This window comes from Ovis canadensis, chromosome 3 (genome assembly GCF_042477335.2).
Source record: "Ovis canadensis isolate MfBH-ARS-UI-01 breed Bighorn chromosome 3, ARS-UI_OviCan_v2, whole genome shotgun sequence".
In the NCBI taxonomy this organism is placed as follows: domain Eukaryota; kingdom Metazoa; phylum Chordata; class Mammalia; order Artiodactyla; family Bovidae; genus Ovis; species Ovis canadensis.
In genome coordinates this window covers 93015270-93035755 of record NC_091247.1, presented here as the reverse complement: position 1 = coordinate 93035755, position 20486 = coordinate 93015270, and the positions used below count along the sequence as shown (strand labels likewise).

Sequence of the window (20486 nt, the reverse complement as noted above, 5' to 3'; positions counted from 1 at the left end):
TATTTGCAAGTTCTATCTCTGACAAACAATAGAATAAAATTTAGCCAAGTTGCTTGCACTTTATAGTAAGAATTGCCTTTCCTCTGGAGTCTGGGGCCTCTCCACACCAATCATATATGGTTCCACTTCCCTCTGTGTGGTTTTCCCCTCCTGTGGATGGGGTTATGGTTGCTGGTGGCCTTGTTTTAATCTGTAATAATGAAACTGAGCGGGACCCTGTGGACCACCTGGGCATGGTAGCCTTTCTGTGTCCCCTGTTTCTCGTGAGGAACAGACTCCAGCCTCCTGGACCTTCCCTGACTTCCTAGGGCATATTCAAACAGCTGGTAACCAGGGAAGGGAGGGGATGCAGGGACAGAGGAGGAGCAGTCAAGAAACTATACTGCAGCCTTGGGGCAGGGTCCTGGTTCCACCTCAAGGGATACACATAGCAGTATCTTTAAGCTCTTTATAGAACTAAAACCCAGCAAATGGAAGATGTTAGCATTCTTCATTCCAATCCCAAAGAAAGGCAATGCCAAAGAATTTTCAAACTATTGCACCTCTGTGTTCATTTCACATGCTAGGAAGGCCATACTCAAAATCCTTCAAGCTAGGCTTCCATAGTGTATGAACCAAGAACTTCCAGGTATATAAGCTGGATTTAGAAAAGGCAGAGGATCCAGAGATCAAACTGCCAACATCTGCTGGATCATCAAAAAAGCAAGGGAATTCCAGAAAAATATCTGCTTCATTGACTACTCAAAAGTCTTTGACTGTGTCGATCACAACAAACTGTGGAAAATTCTTCATGAGATGGGAATACCAGACCACCTGACCTGCCTCCTGAGAAACCTGTATGCAGGTCAAGAAGCAACAGCTAGAACCAGACATGGAACAATGGACTGGCTCCACATTGGGAAAGGAGTACGTCAAGGTTGTCTATTGTCATCTTGCTTATTTAACTTATGTGCAGAGTACATCATACAAAGTGCCGGACTGGAAGAATCACAAGCTGGAATTAAGATTGCCAAGAGAAATATCAACAACCTCAGATATGCAGATACCACTCTAATGGCAGACAACAAAGAAAAACTAAAGAGCCTAGTGATGAGGGTGAAAGAGGAGAGTGAAAAAGCTTGCCTAAAACTCAACATGCAAAATACGAAGATCATGGCATCACTTCATGGCAAATAGATGGGGAAAAAGTGACAGATTTTAGTTTCTTGTGCTCCAAAGTCATTGTGGATGGTTACTGCAGCCACAAAATTAAAAGATGCTTGCTCCTTGGAAGAAAAGATATGATAAATCTAGACAGTGTGTTAAAAAGCAGAGACATCATTTTGCCAGCAAAGGTCTGTCTAGTCAAAGCTATGATTTTTCCAATAGTCATGTATGGATGGGCCTCCCAGGTGGCACTAGTAAAAACACCCGCCTGCTGATGCAGGAGACACAAGAGACATGGGTTCAATCCGTGGGTTGGGAAGATCCCCTGGAGAAGGGCATGGCAACCCACTCCAGTATTCTCGCCTGGAGAACCCCATGGATAAAGGAGCCTGGCAGGCTACAGTCCATAGTGTCACAAAGAGACACAACTGAAAAGACTTAGCACACATGTATTGCACACATGTACAGATGTGAGAGTTGGACCACAAAGAAGGCTGAGTACCGAAGAATTGATGCTTTCGATTACAGTGCTGGAGAAGACTCTTGAGGGTCCCTTGGCTAGCAAGGAGGTCAAACCCGTCAATCCTAAAGAAAATCAATCCTGAATATTCTATGGAAGGACTGATGCGAAAGCTCCAATAATTTGGCCACCTGATGTGAAGAGCCAACTCACTGGAGAAGACCCTGATGCTGGGAAAGACTGAAGGCATGAGGAGAAGGGAATGACAGAGGATCAGATGGTTGGGTGGCATCACCTACTCAATGGACACGAGTTTGAGCAAACTCCAGGAGAGAGTGACAGACAAGAAAGCCTGGTGTGCTGCAGTCCATGGAGTCACAAAGAGTTGGGCATGACTTAGCAACTGAACACCACAGCATTCTTCATACCAGAGAAGACCACCTGAGGCCAGACTGAAGGAACTAGAGAAATTCATCAAGATTACCTGAAATTAGAGAGGAGCAGGCCCTGCACACAACTTAATCTTGTCAGCAGCCCTACCTTTGAACTATTGCTGTAAAACTCCTCACTAAATCCTCCTGGTTTGGGACACATTATTTTGGAGGAGCAGGAGCTGACCGTGTCACCCTTTGCCTGGCAAAACAATAAAGCTATTAGTTTCTGCTTCAAGCAAAACTCTGTCTCCAAGATTTGATTTGACACTGGTGCATAGAGGCAGAGGTTGCCAACCCAGGAATCGAACCCAGGTCTCCTGCACTGCAGGGAAAATTGTTACCAACTGAGCTATAAGGGAAGCCAGTAAGTACTTTAACTCGTCCCATTTGGTCTCCATGACAACCCTGGGTGGTTGAAGACTTGTTTCTGGGGCTGCTGTGACAAAGTACTACAGACTGGGGGGCTTGAACCACAGAAATTCATCTGAGATCAAGAGATGGAGGTGCCAGCAGTTGTTTTCTTGATGCCTCTCTCCTTGGCTGTAGACGACTGTTTTCTCCCCATGTTAGTCTTTATGCACATTTCCTCTTCTTAAAAACGCAGCACCCTATTGGATTAAGACTCACTCCTGTGGCTCAGCTGGTAAAGAATCTGTCTGCAAGGCAGGAGACCTGGGTTTGATCCCTGGACTGGGAAGATGCCCTGGAGAAGGCAAAAGCTACCCACTCCAGTATTCTAGCCTGGAGAATTTCATGGACTGTATAGTCCATGGGGTCGCAAAAATTCAGACACAACTGAGTGACTTTCACTTTCATACAACCTAGTTTTAGATCTTAATTAAATCATTAGTTTATCTCATTGTCTCTTTGAAGACCCTAACACCCAAAACAGTCACATTCTGAGGTACTAAGGCTTAGCATTTTAATACAGGAATTTGGGGGCACAAATCAGCCGAAGAATTGATGCTTTTGAACTGTGGTGTTGGAGAAGACTCTTGAGAATCCCTTGGACTGCAAGGAGATCAACCCTGGGATTTCTTTGGAAGGAATGATGCTAAAGCTGAAGCTCCAGTACTTTGGCCACCTCATGCGAAGAGTTGACTCACTGGAGAAGACTCTGATGCTGGGAGGGATTAGGGGCAGGAGGAGAAGGGGACGACTGAGGATGAGATGGCTGGATGGCATCACGGACTCGATGGACGTGAGTCTGAGTGAACTCCGGGAGATGGTGATGGACAGGGAGGCCTGGCGTGCTGCGATTCATGGGGTTGCAAAGAGTCGGACACGACTGAGCGACTGAACTGAACTGAAGGCTTAGCATTTTAACACAGGAATTTGGGGGCACAAGTCAGCCCATACAAGAGGGCAAGTGCTCTTACCATCAGTTTATAGCTTGGCCCTAAGGTCAGAGTCTTACCTGAAGTCACACAGTCCATGGGACCAAGATTGGCATCCCATGCCCTGCACCCCCAGATTCATTCTCTTTATACAGCTGGCTTCAGCAACAGGGTTGGCTGAACTTACTCTTGTTGGGAGAGTGTTGTCTTCAAGAGATCTAGACTTAGAATTTACCGTTGATCTTGCTTTAAAAGCACCATCTTCCCTGCTCTCTTCTATCTTAAATTCAATTTCTCTAAAAGTAGGCCATAATTTATAGTTTATTTGGGAGGCAACTCCAGGAAACACCAGTCGAGGAGTGGGAAAATTATATAGAGAAGAAAAGCCAGACTATAAAGGCTGCACGCTGAGCGGTGATGCTATGGGCATGACTGAGTCAGGGGCTCAGTCATGCTGGGAGACGGTGCACAGCGTGCCTCAGAGGGGTCCTCCCCACACTTATGGAGCAGGGAGTCAGCCTCTTCATCTACTAACTCCTGATGGTCACTGGTTGAGAGCTGATTCTCTGGGGGTGTCCATTCCTCCAGCACCCCCAGCATGCTCTGGAGAAGGCAATTGATAGAATGCCTAAAGTGCTAAAGAGAGTGCTAAAGTCCTAGATTAGTTATCTATTGCTGAGCAACACAGTACCCTAAACTTTGCAGCTTAAAATAACACATTTATTATAACAGCTTCTGTAGGTCAGAAGTTGTGCTTGGGCATGACTTAGCTGGGCCCTCTGCTTCAAGGTTTCTCTCAGCCAGAAATAAAGGTGTCAATCTGGGCTGGGGTCTCAGCTGAAGGCTTGGCTGGGGAAGGCCTGTTTTCAAGTTGATGGGATTATCAACAGAATTAATTTCCTCCAGGATGTTTGGGCTGATGGCCTCAGTTTCTAGCTTTTTTTTTTTTTTGCCAGATATCACCCTTGGTTCTTTGCCATGTAGGTCTGTTAGACACAGCAGGTGTCTGTTACACTGCCATCCACTCTCTTTACAAGTTACTGCTGGTTAGAAACATTTTCATCAAGAGACTAGAAGATTAGAAATAATTATATTGCATATCAGTTAGAAAGTCTAATTTTATCAGGCTACTGGAGGCTATCCAAATGTAATTTTCTGGGTCTGTCATGGAGTCTCCTATACTTTTCTCTTCCTTGTTAAAAGCCAGGCATCTTGAGCTTTCTGCAAGTGAGAACTTGGAATTCTGATGATACCTGATGGAGCCAAGTAGTTCTGGTTCCCTTTGTTGGATTTCAAAGTGAATTTGGAATTGAGTGAGAACTTCTGGAACTTCAACTAAAATTCCCATATAGGCTATTTGTAAGGAAATTAATACAATGAAGTCTTGTTTGAAGTCTGACATCTGAACTAGCACTCATCATATTCAGATGCCATCTGGGAGAAAGTGGAGGGTTTTTTTTGTTTTGTTTTTTAGATTCTATGATGGCTAGAAGAGCAGAATCAAAGCAGAATCTTTTTTTTTTTGGTGGGTGGAAGGAGAGTGAATCAGCTTTGTGGACTTTCAGTTCAGTCGCTCAGTCGTGTCCGACTCTTTGAACCCCATGAATCGCAGTACGTCAGGCCTCCCTGTCCATCACCATCTCCCAGAGTTCACTCAGACTCACGTCCATCGAGTCCGTGATGCCATCCAGCCATTTCATCCTCTGTTGTCCCCTTCTTCCCCTGCTCCCAATCCCTCCCAGCATCAGAGTCTTCTCCAGTGAGTCAACTCTTCGCATGAGGTGGCCAAAGTACTGGAGTTTCAGCTTTAGCATCATTCCTTCCAAAGAATTAAGGATTGATTTCCTTCAGAATGGACTGGTTGGATCTCCTTGCAGTCCAAGGGATTCTCAAGAGTCTTCTCCAACACCACAGTTCAAAAGCATCAATTCTTCGGTGCTCAGCTTTCTTCACAGTCCAACTCTCACATCCATACATGACCACAGGAAAAACCATAGCCTTGACTAGATGGACCTTAATTGGCAAAGTAATGTCTCTGCTTTTGAATATACTGTCTAGGTTGGTCATAACTTTCCTTCTAAAGAGTAAGCATCTTTTAATTTCATGGCTGCAGTCACCATCTGCAGTGATTTTGGAGCCCCCCAAAATTAAGTCTGACACTGTTTCCACTGTTTCCCCATCTATTTCCCATGAAGTGATGGGACCGGATGCCATGATCTTAGTTTTCTGAATGTTGAGCTTTAAGCCAACTTTTTCACTCTCATCTTTCGCTTTCATCAAGAGGCTTTTTAGCTCCTCTTCACTTTCTGCCATAAGGGTGGTGTCATCTGCATATCTGAGGTTATTGATATTTCTCCTGGCAATCTTGATTCCAGCTTGTACTTCTTCCAGTCCAGCGTTTCTCATGATGTACTCTGCATATAAGGTAAATAAGCAGGTGACAATATACAGCCTTGACGTACTCCTTTTCCTATTTGGAACCAGTCTGTTGTTCCATGTCCAGTTCTAACTGCTGCTTCCTGACCTGCATACAGGTTTCTCAAGAGGCAGGTTAGGTGGTCTGGTATTCCCATCTCTTTCAGAATTTTCCACAGTTGATTGTGATCCACACAGTCAAAGGCATTTGGCATAGTCAATAAAGCAGAAATAGATGTTTTTCTGGAACTCTCTTGCTTTTTCCATGATCCAGCGGGTGTTAGCATTTTGATCTCTGGTTCCTCTGCCTTTTCTAAAACGAGCTTGAACATCAGGGAGTTCACGGTTCACGTATTGCTGAAGCCTGGCTTGGAGAATTTTGAGCATTACTTTACTAGCATGTGAGATGAGTGCAATTGTGAGGTAGTTTGAGCATTCTTTTGCATTGCCTTTCTTTGGAATTGGAATGAAAACTGACTTTTCCAGTCCGGGGGCCACTGCTGAGTTTTCCAAATTTGCTGGCATATTGAGAGCAGCACTTTTACAGCATCATCTTTCAGGATTTGAAATAGTTCAACTGGAATTCCATCACCTCCACTAGCTTTGTTCACAGTGATGCTTTCTAAGGCCCACTTGACTTCACATTCCAAGATGTCTGGCTCTAGATGAGTGACCACACCATCACGATTATCTGGGTCATCAAGATCTTTTTTGTACAGTTTTTCTGTGTATTCTTGCCACCCCTTCTTAATATCTTCTGCTTCTGTTAGGTCCATACCATTTCTGTCCTTTATCGAGCCCATCTTTGCATGAAATTTTCCCATGGTATCTCTAATTTTCTTAAAGAGATCTCTAGTCTTTCCCATTCTGTTGTTTCCCTCTATTTCTTTGCATTGATCGCTGAAGAAGGCTTTCTTATCTCTTCTTGCTATTCTTTGGAACTCTGCATTCAGATGCTTTTATCTTTCCTTTTCTCCCTTGCTTTTCACCTCTCTTCTTTTCACAGCTATTTGTAAGGCCTCCCCAGACAGCCATTTTGCTTTTTTGCATTTCTTTTCCAAGGGGATGGTCTTGATCCCTGTCTCCTGTACAGTGTCATGAACCTCATTCCATAGTTCATCAGGCACTCTATCTATCAGATCTAGTCCCTTAAATCTATTTCTCACTTCCACTGTATAATCATAAGGGATTTGATTTCGGTCATACCTGAATGGTCTAGAGGTTTTCCCTATTTTCTTCAATTTGAGTCTGAATTTGGTAATAAGGAGTTTGTGATCTGAGCCACAGTCAGCTCCCAGTCTTGTTTTTGTTGACTGTATAGAGCTTCTCCATCTTTGGCTGCAAAGAATATAATCAATATGATTTTGGTGTTGACCATCTGGTGATGTCCATGTGTAGAGTCCTCTCTTGTGTTGTTGGAAGAGGGTGTTTGCTATGACCAGTGCATTTTCTTGGCAAAATTCTATTAGTCTTTGCCCTACTTCATTCCTCATTCCAAGGCCAAATTTGCCTGTTACTCCAGGTGTGTCTTGACTTCCTACTTTTCCATTCCAGTCCCCTGTAATGCAAAGGACATCTTTTTTGGGTGTTAGTTCTAAAAGGTCTTGTAGGTCTTCATAAAACTATTCAACTTCAGCTTCTTCAGCGTTACTGGTTGGGGCATAGACTTGGATTACTGTGATATTGAATGGTTTGCCTTGGAGACGAACAGAGATCATTCTGTCGTTTTTGAGATTGCATCCAAGTACTGCATTTCGGACTCTTTTGTTGACCGTGATGGCTGCTCCATTTCTTCTGAGGGATTCCTGCCCGCAGTAGTAGATATAATGGTCATCTGAGTTAAATTCACCCATTCCAGTCCATTTTAGTTCGCTGATTCCTAGAACGTCTACGTTCATCCTTGCCATCTCTTGTTTGACCACTTCCAATTTGCCTTGATTCATGGACCTGACATTCCAGGTTCCTATGCAATATTGCTCTTTACAGCATTGGGCCTTGCTTCTATCACCAGTCACATCCACACCTGGGTATTGTTTTTGCTTTGGCTCCATCCCTGCATTCTTTCTGGAGTTATTTCTCCATTGATCTCCAGTAGCATATTGGGCACCTAATGACCTGGGGAGTTCCTCTTTCAGTATCCTATCATTTTGCCTTTTCATACTGTTCTTGGGGTTCTCAAGGCAAGAATCCTGAAGTGGCTTGCCATTCCCTTCTCCAGTGGACCACATTCTGTCAGATCTCTCCGCCATGACCCACTCGCCTTGGGTTGCCCCACAAGCATGGCTTGGTTTCACTGAGTTAGACAAGGCTGTGATCCTAGTGCGATTAGACTGACTAGTTTTCTGTGAGTATGGTTTCAGTGTGTTTGCCCTCTGATGCCCTCTTGCAACACCTACCATCTTACTTGGCTTTCTCTTACCTTGGGCGTGGGGTATCTCTTCACGGCTGCTCCAGCAAAGCACAGCTGCTGCTCCTTACCTTGGATGAAGGGTAGCTCCATACCACCGCGGTTCCTGACCTTCAACGTGGTATAGCTCCTCTAGGCCCTCCTGTGACTGCTCAGCCACCGCTCCTCGGGTTGCTCCTCCCGGCCCCCGGCCCTGGCCTCGGGCATGGGTGGCTCCTCAGGGTCACCTCCCCTGGCCTCGGGCATGAGGTGGCTTCTCCTGGCCACCCCTGACCTCGGACGTGGGGTGTCTCTTCCCGGCCGCCGCCCTGACCTCGGACGCGGGGTGGCTCCTCCCAGCTGTTCCTGCACTGTCGCAACCTCGCACTCTAGGCCGCTGTCCCTGACTTCAGACGTGGGGTAGCTCTCGGTGGCGCTTGCCCGCCGCTGCCGCCTGCACTTGTGGACTTTATCAGTATCTTATACTAGTTCTGCTTTTTAAAGTCAATTTTTTGCCCCCTCTGAGTGTGCATGTGCAAGATAGAAGTTAGGGCTCAGCTCTAGAGCCATGTTGCTGAGTTTGCATCCTGCCTTGGCCATCCACTAGCTGTGCAACCTTGAGAGAGTTACCTAACCTTTCTGGGCTTCAATTTCTTCCTCTACTAAAGAGGGTAGCACTATTTCCACTCTTGCTGGATTCATGTGAGGATTAAACGAGTAAAAAATGCATGTAAAGCTCTCAGAACAATGGCAAGAGCCAAAAAGAGTTCGCTATTATTAGTTTGAGAAAGCTTACTAACACACCAGGAAGAGAAATTTTTGAGTGATGGCGTTGATCAAGGGAATTTATGAAACCTGCTACTTCTGGACTAAACAAAAATTCTCTATTCCCTTTTTGGGCTCTATTTCAGAAAAGGGCCTACCGTACCTGTGATTCCAGGGCTCCGGAGAAGGCATTTTCAACTTCCCAGATATTATTGCTCGGCACCAATAGTGCACAGTTGCCTGAAGTGTCTCAATAAACATATTGTTTCCTGGATCTGGCCAGAAAGACCTCAGGTCCTGGTGGCTGAGCTGCTTGTAATTCTAGCAGGTTTTGATGGGAGAATGGAATAGGAAGAGGGCTTGTGACTCAGTGACTCTGAAGATGAAGTGGGAATAGATGAGAAGCTCTGAATGGGGAAGAAGAAGTAGAGACCAGGGGCTGGAGGGGCTGGATGAGCTGAGCAGAAAGACAAAATTTCTCTGTTATCTGAAATGCAGTGCCTGCCAGGTGTCTTTGGGTTGTTATGTGGGCATTTTCTCCTTGCCTGTCTATGTCAGTAGCAGCTCACATAGAGTGACATTTCTTATATGTTAATGTTCAAAGAATCACTAGGAATAGACTCCATGCTCCCATGGGCTTCCCTGGCAGCTCAGCTGGTAAAGAATCTGCCTGCAATGTAGGAGACCTGAGTTCAATCCCTGGGTTAGGAAGATCTCCTGAAGAAGGGAAAGGCTATCCACTCCAATATTCTGGCCTGGAGAATTCCATGGACTGTATAGCCTATGGGGTCGCAAAGAGTTGGAGATGACTGAGTGACTTTCACTTTTACTTTCCCAGTGCAGGGGGCATGAGTTTCATCTCTGGTTGGGGAATGAAGATCCATGCCACATGGTGCAGCCTACACACACACACACACACACACACACACACACACACACAAACACACAGGATGGGGAGAAAACATTGCTCTGCAGATTAGCTGGGTGCATTTATTAAGCAGATCCCCCAAAGAAAACCCAACCAACAAAACAAACCCCCAACAATCAGCAGTAGAGGACCAGAGATGGAGACGATGCCTTGCAGGAGGTGAGCTCACACCTCTGTGTTCTTGGGCCCAAATCCAGAGATGCTGACTCTGCAGCAACACAGTATTAGGGTATGGTAATTTTTATGGGGCTGTGGTACTCCAGAATCTTGAGGGAACCAATGGGCCTTCATCTGGTTGGCAGTGAGCAGAGGCTTTTCTGGAAGCTGTACTTGGCCTGTCATCACATTTTTACAAATACCTAGTGTGAATGGTGATTTATGGGAGTTTTGGGGAATTGATGGAGATTATGGCAACCCACTCCAGTACTCTTGCCTGGAAAATCCCATGGACGGAGGAGCCTGGTAGGCTGCAGTTCATGGGGTCGCTAAGAGTTTGGCACTACTGAGCAACTTCACTTTCACTTTCATGCATTGGAGAAGGAAATGGCAACCCACCCCAGTATTCTTGCTTGGAGAATCCCAGGGAAGGGGGAGCCTAGTGGGCTGCCATCTATGGGGTCGCACAGAGCCGGACAAGACTGAAGTGACTTAGCAGTAGCATGTGGGTCTAAGTTCCAAGCTAGGTCTTGACATCTCTACTCTCTGAAGGCTCCGCATTGAGAAACACTGTCAGATAGTAGCAGTGGGAGGTGTCTTAGCTATACACTATCATCTTACAGAGTAAGACCCAGAAAGGTCCAGAAAGCTTCAGTGCCTTCATCAAGGTCACACAGCTAGTTAGTCAATGGCAGACTGTAACCAAGTATTCTTGTTCTCCATCCAGCTGCCCATTCACCAAACACCTGTTCCCCCTAGGGTGGGAGACTGGAGAGGGGAGTGAGAGGAAGAAGCAGTGAGAATTGGAGAGAGGTGCGCCCATAATCGGAGAGGGTCTGGTAAGAACAAACACAGTGCCCTTGTGGGAAATGGAGTCAGCATTACGATAGGGTAATTTTGGCTTTGAATTCAAACAATCAATCATTTGCTATTAAAATCACGAATATAATTAATCTTCTAAAGCAAAAGGTCCTTAGACAAAAAAAAAAAAAAATTACAAGACTGTATTTCTTTTTAATCCCAAGGGGATGCAACCTCCATCGGAGCTCATGTTTAGATTTCCTTCCTAGGAACAGCATCTTCACATTGGCTCGGCTGTTCCGGGCAGCTCGTGGTGCAGGAGTGGCCGTGGGCAGAGGGCCTGGGAGGCGGGACTGCGGCAGCGCAGGCGAGCGGGCGGGGGCACTGCAGCACCGCGGCCCTCGGGCGGCCGGGCAGCGGCCCGCTAGAGGGGGCGCTGTGGGCACCGCCGAGCGTCCTTTTGTCAGCGCACTCGGCCGGGAGAGCTCTCATTTCCTCTCAGCCTCGTGCGGGAAATGCATTTGATTCTGACAGCAGAGCTGTAAGCGACGAGCGCGAACGAAAGCCTTTTGTCAAGGAGTGGCAGCCTCTGTTGTCTGTGATTACCACTGACGCGGAGAAGCTGCGCTGCTGGTGGAATTCCAGGCAGCTCTGGCCAGTGCGCGGCTGCAGGATGGGTAGAAAACACTGCTCTGCAGATTAGCTGGGTGCATTTATCAAGCAGCTCTCCCAAAGAAAGCCAGCCAACAAAACAAGCCCCCAACCACCCGCAGCCGAGGACCAGAGATGGAGAAGATGCCTTGCAGGAGGTAAGCCCGTCTTGGGAGTGGACGCCGCGGGCTGGGCTTGGTTTTGCTTATTTTAATCAAATTTGTGACCCTTACAGCATCCTTCCACCGAGCAGGAGCAGGTTGGTCTAGATCGGTGAGCGTCTGTCAGTGAGTGCGTCTCCGAGGCAGCCCTTCCCCGTGGCTGTGCTTTATGCCTAAAGGTTTCTGTTGCTGATGTAACATCGGAGGTTCTTTGGGAAGCGGGCTGCCCACCGCTGGCCTCTGCTTGGGGACCACCGGACCCACGCGCCGCGAGCGCAGTGCCTGCCAGGTGGGGCTTTCTTCTCAGTCCCGCCGGGCTGGCGGGCTGCAAGCCTCGCCTCATGGGGCCGCCCCTCCCTTCTCGCTGCTTTGGGCCGCCGCCCTCCGCGGAACCGCCCGGCGCGTTCAGCCGGGCTGGGCGCGCTCCCCCGGCCTCGCCATCGTTTTGGAGCCGCGGTAGCTGAGGGGTCGGCAGGTGCGGCGTCGGCAGCTGCCTGCATTGGGAGCAGGGGCGCTGGAACGTGCGCCGACCCCAGTGGGTTTGAATTTTTATGCGACCTCACCACTTTGGAGGGAAAAAAGGCCACTGTCCCCGAGGAGATCGGGCCAGCCAGACCATCTATCACAGTTTGTCTTCCTCCCCATCTCCTCCCGCGCCTCCTCTCCCTTCCTGCACCCAGTAGGGGGCCACGCTCCACCCGGAGGCGGGGGCTAGCGTCTGCTTGTTTTGAAATCGCGACCACTGCCAGCCTACCTGGTGTTGGGGAGGAAGGGAGGGGCAGATTGCTTTAGGATGCTGATCAGGCGCTCGGGTCTAGCCTATTGTCTTGCCTTTTCTCCCCCTTTCTTTTCTTCTCTAATCTCCACCCCCAGACCAAAAAAAAAAAAAAAAAAAAAGAACAAAAACAGGGTAGGATGGGGAGAGAGACGGAGAGGACTGAGAGAGAGAGACAGGAAAAGAAGGAGGGGAAAAAAAAAAAAAGCCCCAAGCCCACACCCTATCAAATTCGTCTGAAAATTGTCATTTATCTTTGACACATGATTATTACCCATCTGTTTCTTCACGCCCACTCTTCCCTCCTCTTGCAGTTTGTTGGCTAAGATTCAACGGACTCAAATGAGCCTTATAAATACTAGAAATCAAGTCAGTTTCCTAAAGGGACGTTTTGTGCTTTCTGATTAACCTGGAATGAGGGATTTCTGGCATCCTGGCAGAAACAAATGATGGGAAAGGTGGACACCCTCCTTTCACATCTAGGGTGTGGATCTAGAGGAGATACAGGAGACATTGAACTTGTGCAATGAGGGACATCTTCATAAATGGCATTTGAAAATGATGTTTCATTTTAAGGCGAAAATAGTTGGTAACACTTGAAGTGAAAGCGCTTTAAATTATAAATGAATAGGACCAGGGAAAATAGCTGTGAAGTTTCAGACTTGCAAGTCACCCCTCCCATCGACATAGGAAGAATATATGTTGGAGATTTTAAAAAGGGGTTTAAGCCATTTAATATTTCTACTTTATAATGTTCTACGTTCATTCTGCCTGTGGACCAACATCTTGCCCAGACACCCCAATTTACTTTCACTTCCCATCTCCCCATCCTAAAAGGGTACAATAAAAGAAAGCTTTTCATTATTAGTATGATGTCAATACATTTTGGAGAACCACTACGAATATATCACCCTTTGATCCACAATCCATACTATTTCTGTAGCGAGCTCTATATTCTTTCTTGTCCACCCAGTTATCTCACCTGATTAGAAATGTGCTTGTCACATACAAAATATACAAAACTGCCTGAAATGATACATTGTATGTGTTTTCTAAGCTTGAGTTGAATTTACTTTAAATATCAACATGGTGCTGGAATTAGTAAAACTCAGCTTTTCTTAAAAGTTTGCAGATGATCTAATGTGTTTGTTGGCAGAGGGTTTAGGGTTAAGATTTTGAATACTTATGAAAATGACTCTGATAAATATATTTATCACCTACCTTGTTCTACTTGGAATTTAAGACAGTTTACAGAGATTCATAAAATACAGCAAGACAGACTTAGAAGTAGATGGGAAAGAAAAAGGAAACTAAAGGTAGAGATATAAAATTGTGTTAAGAATGAGGCTAATGTGAAAATACAAACATTTGAAAGTGAAAAGGGAAAAGTGTTACTTGCTCAGTTGTTTCTCATTGTGACCCCATGGACTGTCGCCCCCCAGCCTCCTCTGTCTGTGGAATTCTCCAGGCAAGAATACTAGAGTAGGTAGCTATTCCCTTCTCCAGGGGATCTTCCTGACCCAGGGATTGAACCTGGGTCTCCTGCATTGCAGGCAGATTCTTTACCATCTGAGCCACCAGGCAAACATGTGAGGGGCAAACAAATCCAACTCTGAACTTTCTAGCAACTCATACAAAAAGCGAAGTTGACAAGCCCATGGTTCATGGGCTTTGTTTATTCATGGACTCATTCACTCAACAAATATTCACTCAGGACCTACTATGCACAGGCTCTGTGAGGCACTGGGAAAAAAGGAATGAAGCAGACAAACGTGGTCTCTGCCCTGACAATACTTCATGAAGACATCTCTCAAGCGAATATCTGGTTACAAGATGTGAGAAGAGCTGTGCACGAAAAGCATGAAATACAAAATGTCACATGTGCAAACACAAAGACACAGAATAAAAACTTCTGCAGAGATGCATAACCATTCTTGATTCTAAGAGCAGAATTTTTTAGGTATGAAGAGCACATTTTTCAGGTATGAAGCAGTGTTTGAAATAATGTCCTTGTCAGATGGGTTTCACTTTGCCATTTTTAGAGTGTCCCTTAGTGTGGGGGATCCTGATATCACCCCCACAGATCTCTTGAACCCCTGGGGTTCTGACAATATTGTATTTTGAGGGACTTGTGTATTCTCTAAAAGGTAGTGGCTTTATTTCAGTGATGATCTTACATAATAAATATTAAAACTGTGTTCTAGATAATCTTCATGGCAACCCCCAAAACAATGCTGGGGCCTTTGTTTGCCTCTGTGTCTTCCCAGGTGGGCCAGGGGCAGGCCTGGTGGCTGGGCCACAGCACAGATGAGACGGAGGGGAGTTTAAGATGGGTGTGTGTGCATGTGTGTGTGTGTGAGTCCACACAGGGCGTAGATTTGCTAGATTGAAAAGAAGAGCTCCTGGTGACCACTGCTATACTGGCCAGGAGTGAAGCTCTCCTGCCAGTTCCGCCTTGGCATGGACCAAGTTGCAGCAATTTATTAGCAGCAGGTGTTGCAGTAAAAATGCAAGGAAAAAGTTGCTGTTGCTGGTTTTAGAATAATTGGATTAGATCTTGATTTAATGCAGATTTAGGAATTTCGCAATAAGTACCTTATGTCCAAAGCAATGAGACCAGCAATTTGGTGTAATGGTCAAGGGGAGCCAGACAGCCTGACTTCAGATCCATTTTCCCACTTCTTAGCTGTGAGACTTTGGACAAGGTACTCAACCTCTCTGTGCCTATGATAATATGTGGATAAATATGCAGTACTGATTTCACAGTCAGATTGTGAGGACTGGAGGTATTACATGTGAAAAACAATGCTCAATGAATGTTAGCATTCATACTGTTTTTATTAATGAAGTGGCACTTCATTTATGTAAGTGTGCCAGGATGGGTTGGTGTCAGAATTTTTTAAATTTAATTTTTATCTTATATTAGAATATAGTTGATTTACAATGTCGTGTTAGTTTCAGGTAGACAGCAAAGTGATTCAGTTATATATAAACATATAAATCCATCCTTTAAAAAATATTTATTACTTATTATAAAGGGCTGCTCTGGGTGTTCATTGCTGCACCTGGGCTTTCTGTCGGTGCAGTGAGCGGGGTGTGCTGGGGTGTGCGGGCTTCTCATTGCAGTGGCTTCTCTTATTGCAGCTCAGGGGCTCCAGAGTGTGGGTTCAGTGGCTGTGGGCTCAGTTGCCCCAAGACATGTACAGGCAACCTGTGTCCTCTGCATTGGCAGGTGGCCCCTGAAGTCCTATCCATTCTTTTTTGATACCAGAATTTAAAATTATGATGCCTGATTATCTTCAAGTAGGAAACACACTTTTGAGGTTATTAATATTGTTTTGCATCGTTTATGTATTGTCTGCATTAGTACATTGAAGTAAATATTTAGGTAGTGGTAACGACACAGCTGAGTGACTTCACTTTCACTTTTCACTTTCATGCATTGGAGAAGGAAATGGCTACCCACTCCAGTGTTCTTGCCTGGAGAATCCCAGGGACGGGGGAGCCTGGTGGGCTGCCGTCTATGGGGTCACACAGAGTCGGACACGACTGAAGTGACTTAGCAGCAGCAGCAGCAGCAACCTGTAGTAGGACTTCCCTGGTGTTCCAATGGTTAAGATTAATTGCAAAGAACCCGCCTGCAAATGCTGGAGACATAAGAGACGTGGGTTTGATCCCTGGGTTGGGAAGATCCCCTGGAGCAGGGCACGGCAACCTACTCTAGTAGTCTTGCCTGGAGAATTCCATGGAGAGGGGAGCCTGGTGGGCTACAGTCCATAGGGTCACAAAGAGCCAGACACGACTGAAGCAACTGAGTGCGAACATGTAGTAACTAGACCTGAAGCTGCATCTCTCTATTGTTAAACCCAAATGGTATTTTAGTTTCATTAAAACAATATTATCTGTTGCAGTAAATAAATTTTATTAATTTGACATTTTAAAATTGGATAGTTGTTATTTATTTCCACGTTCATTTTTACATTCTATTTATATAAAAGTTATAAAGTTTAAGTATTTAGAACTGGTCTTTTTGAATGTACATATTTAAGTTATATTTTAATAAAGTGATTTAGGTCAACCTTTGGTTCATAAGATTTTTTTTCAAAAAGGATTTCTATAAAATTCAAGCATTTTGAATTGGGTTCAAGGACAGACCCAAAATTCTTGGAATAGAATTTTGAGTTTCTAGAAGAGAGATTGTGGCCCCAAATTTGACTCCATATACCTAGGGACTGACATAGTTTTAGCTTGAAAGAATTTTAAGGCAGTAATACCAAAGCTTGCCTCTGTCTTTAACAACAGCATCAAAATCCTCTGAACTCAAAGAGCATCTATGGAATGGTAAGCTTCCAACAAAAATTCTTCTTGGTCTATCTTCTAGGATAAACTACAAATGAAAGGTTTGTCAATATTATTGAGTGAGGTGAAAAGAAAGTCTATTCTCTGTGGAGTACAATGTTTGTTTGGATTAAAACAAGTTTACTGGTTATATTCAAATCTATTTTAAAATTTTCTTCATACCCATGATCTGTCAAAGATTATAAGAAATATGTTAGTCTCCCACTATAATCATATTTTTGATAGCTTTCCTATTGATATGCACATATCAAAGACATGCATTTATACAGAGACACACACAGAGTTATATTTGATGGTGTGTTACGTAGAATCCTGATTGCCTAGGACTCCTGGGATGGAGCACTTTCAGTGCAAACACTGGGCTAGTGCCAGGCAAAGGAAGACAGGTCTATTTTAGTTTTAGAGAACAGGGAGAGAACAGACCATAGGCCCAGATTCTTTAAGGACTCTACAGAAGAGACGGTGCAGATGGTGCCAATCAGCAGTATCCATCCCATGATTCAATAAGGCATCCTCCTGGGAAGAGGCAGGCATGTTCTCCCAGTTACCTCTTAGAATAGTCCCCAGGCTCAATGCGCCAGGCCTGGAGGGGTTATGGTGTTGTTAGGGAGAGAGTGGGGTATAAATCAGAAGGCTCTAGGAATGCTATCAGCACCTTCTACCTTGAGTGACAGGGCATCCAGTCTTGACACGTGCCAACGGAGCCCCCAGTAAAGCTTCAAACCAGGTTGGTTTGCATCAACTGCACACTTGCAGCTAAAAAGTAAGATACATAAATACATAGATAAATGCCACTTGGTCCAGCAGTAAATATCCCTAACTTAGTTGATTGCCCCAGGGCCTCAACTCTCAAACAACCCAGGTGGGACCTGGAGGCCAGAGAATTTAGGATGTGGTTGCTGGAAAAAAAATTTCAGTGCTGATCCCCTGGGGAAGGAAATGGCAACCCACTCCAGTATTCTTGCCTGGGGAATCCCATGGACAGAGGAACCTGGAAAGTTACAGTCCATGGGGCTGCAGAGAGTCGGACCTGACTGAATGACTAAGCACTGTCCTATTTGGAATAGTTTTCCCTGGACCCAGCCTGGAAGTGTCTGGAAAAAACGTATCAAGCTAAGTAGCACATTCTTTGGGTTTCTGTGAGTAGAAGCACTAAGGGCCATTTGACCCCCTCCGCTGCATCCTCCCACACGGAGAGCTGGTCGGACCAGGCATGGACCTGTGAGGACCTGGAACCTCAGGGCTGGTAGCCATATTAGGTCAAAGAGGGGAGGGTGTCAGGGTGAGGAGAAATCACAGGTCATCTCCGACACCCCTCACCAGTTTATAGAAGGAGCCATTTGTCTTGAGGTGATTGCAATTCTATAACTTCCATGAGGCCCAGCTAGACTTTGGTCCCTAAGTTGATGTGGCTGCCCTCCATCCTGCTGGTCTAATTTGCCTGGGCTTCTGTTTCGGTCAGCCATACTGTTGGCTAGAAATCCGGCTTTCTCCAGAGCTTCCCTCTTCTCTTCCCCACGTAGAGCCTGACCTCCCTCCCTCCATCTTTCCAAAGCAAAAATCCAATCTTGTCACTCCTTTAGGATGAACCCCAAACTCCTTACCTATCTGGACTGCTTTACTTCTCCTTCTTTGGAGATGCAGGCTGGACCACCTTTCTGGACATTCCCCTTCTCCACCCATCCCCCACAGGCTCTTCCTTCCTTATGTGCCCTCCTCCTACTTTTTATCTGGCAGGTTGGCTCTTTTAAAAAGCCAACCAAATAGACAACCTCTAGCAAGCCTAATTAAAAGAAAATAATTAACAATACTAGAAAGGATATATGGAAGGAAAAAGAGATTTGAAATCATAAAAACACTATGCATTATTGTATCCTAACATATGTGAAAATCTTGATGAAATGGACAGTTTTCAAACAGTATACGAACTACTAATATTTACTCCAGAAATCAAATGCCATGTTCCTGGTTTGGAAGAATCAGTGTTACAAAGATGTCAGTTCCTCACAGATTCTGTTGCGTGGATGGCAGTCTTCCTGGTAACCAAAAGTGATGCAAATTTGTTCCTATTTTTATTTTTCTTTGGAATCTTGAAAGGTGTAGTTAACTGCATATGCTCAATTGTGAATCATTTTATTGAAGGGAAAGCCAATCCTTGTGCATTTAAATGTCATTTATAAATTGTTTTTCTCAAAGAACAGATGAAGTTATTAAACTTTGAAATGCATGGGGACTTTATGAAGACAGAATTTTATTTAACAGACATGATTTTCTCCTATATTATTTTATCGAGTATAATACCATTATGTTTGCTTTCTTTACCTGCATGGCACCCATATAAAAATCTGTTGGCTTTTACTTTTAAACATCTATGGGGAAAGACATCAGAAAAATAGGGGCAGCTTCAGTTCTTTCCCTCTTTACTTGTGCCAGGTGGCAGAGCATCTATCCTGGTTATCTCAGCATTCCTTTATTTAGAATTTATTCTCCTTGTACTTCGCTTCTCTTAGATCTTTCCGACACCCTCATTTGTGCCCTAAATTAGCTACATCTGTTACCATAGTTATGCAGCATCCAGCTTAACCCATTCCATGCTTGTTCTGACTGCATATTATATTGTGTGAAACTTCCTTTCTTGTATTTCATAAAACATACCATTATTTTCCCTGTCACCTGTCCCTCAATTTTTATTGTTTCTAAGGCAATGCATATGTACAGTTAAAAAATCAAATAGAACTGAAGGGCTTCTAACAGAGAGCAACAATCCCTGCCCTTCCCTAAATCCTTTATCCACGGGCAAACCAATTTTAGCTGTGCTTTCTGTTCTGTTATAGTTACTTCTGTATCTCAAAATAATATGCATATACTGCTGTTTCTGAATTTATCAGCTTTGATCATCGTGTAGTGAATTTCTGCCTTGAAAGTCAAGGATGTAGTTTAGGCCACACCTACATCTCCTCTCTAGCTTTCTTCTCATCATACCTGTCACACCAGACAATGCATTTATTAAAACCAGGTTTCTCATTCCATGGACTGTTGGTTGGGTCACTTGACTCTCTACTCTGTGAGATAAGGGTATCACAACTATCTCTCTTTGCCCACTTCTTCCTTCCCTCTAGTCATGCATTTACTTGCATTATCAAAATCAAGAATTATTCATTCCAGTCCCATCACTTCATGGCAAATAGATGGGGAAACAATGGAAACACTGACAGACTTTATTTTCTTGGGCTCCAAAATCACTGCAAATGGTGACTGCAGCCATGAAATTAAAGATGCTTGCTCCTTGGAAGAAAAACTATGAACAACTTAGTGAAAGTGAAAGTTTAAGTCACTCAGTCATGTCCAATTCTTTTGTGACCCCATGGACTATACAGTCCATGGAATTCTCCAGGCCAGAATATTGGAGTGGGTAGCCTTTCCCTTTTCCAGGGGAACTTCCCAACCCAGGAATTGAACCCAGGTCTCCTGCATGCATGTGGATTCTTTACCAACTAAGCCACAAGGGAAGCCCCAAAATACTGGAGTGGTTAGCCTATCCTTTCTCCAGCGGATCTTCTTGACCCAGGAATCAAACAGGGTCTCCTGCATTGCAGGCGGATTTTTTTTTACCAACTGAGCTATCAGGGAAGCCCTGACCAACCTAGACAGCATATTAAAAAGCAGAGACATTACTTTGCCAGCAAAGGTCTGTCTAGTCAAAGCTATGATT

General features: G+C 44.9%; 1 protein-coding gene across 1 annotated transcript in view; it reads left to right on the top strand.

Annotated features, from left to right (window-relative positions):
* The first annotated feature begins 11351 nt into the window (after positions 1 to 11351).
* The window catches only part of ADD2 (adducin 2), a 121084-nt gene continuing 111949 nt past the window's right edge, over positions 11352 to 20486 (top strand). Inside the window, exon 1 of the mRNA XM_069580492.1 lies at positions 11352 to 11637. The gene's annotated coding sequence lies outside the window, so the exon portion shown is untranslated. The remainder of the gene's footprint in view (positions 11638 to 20486) is intronic.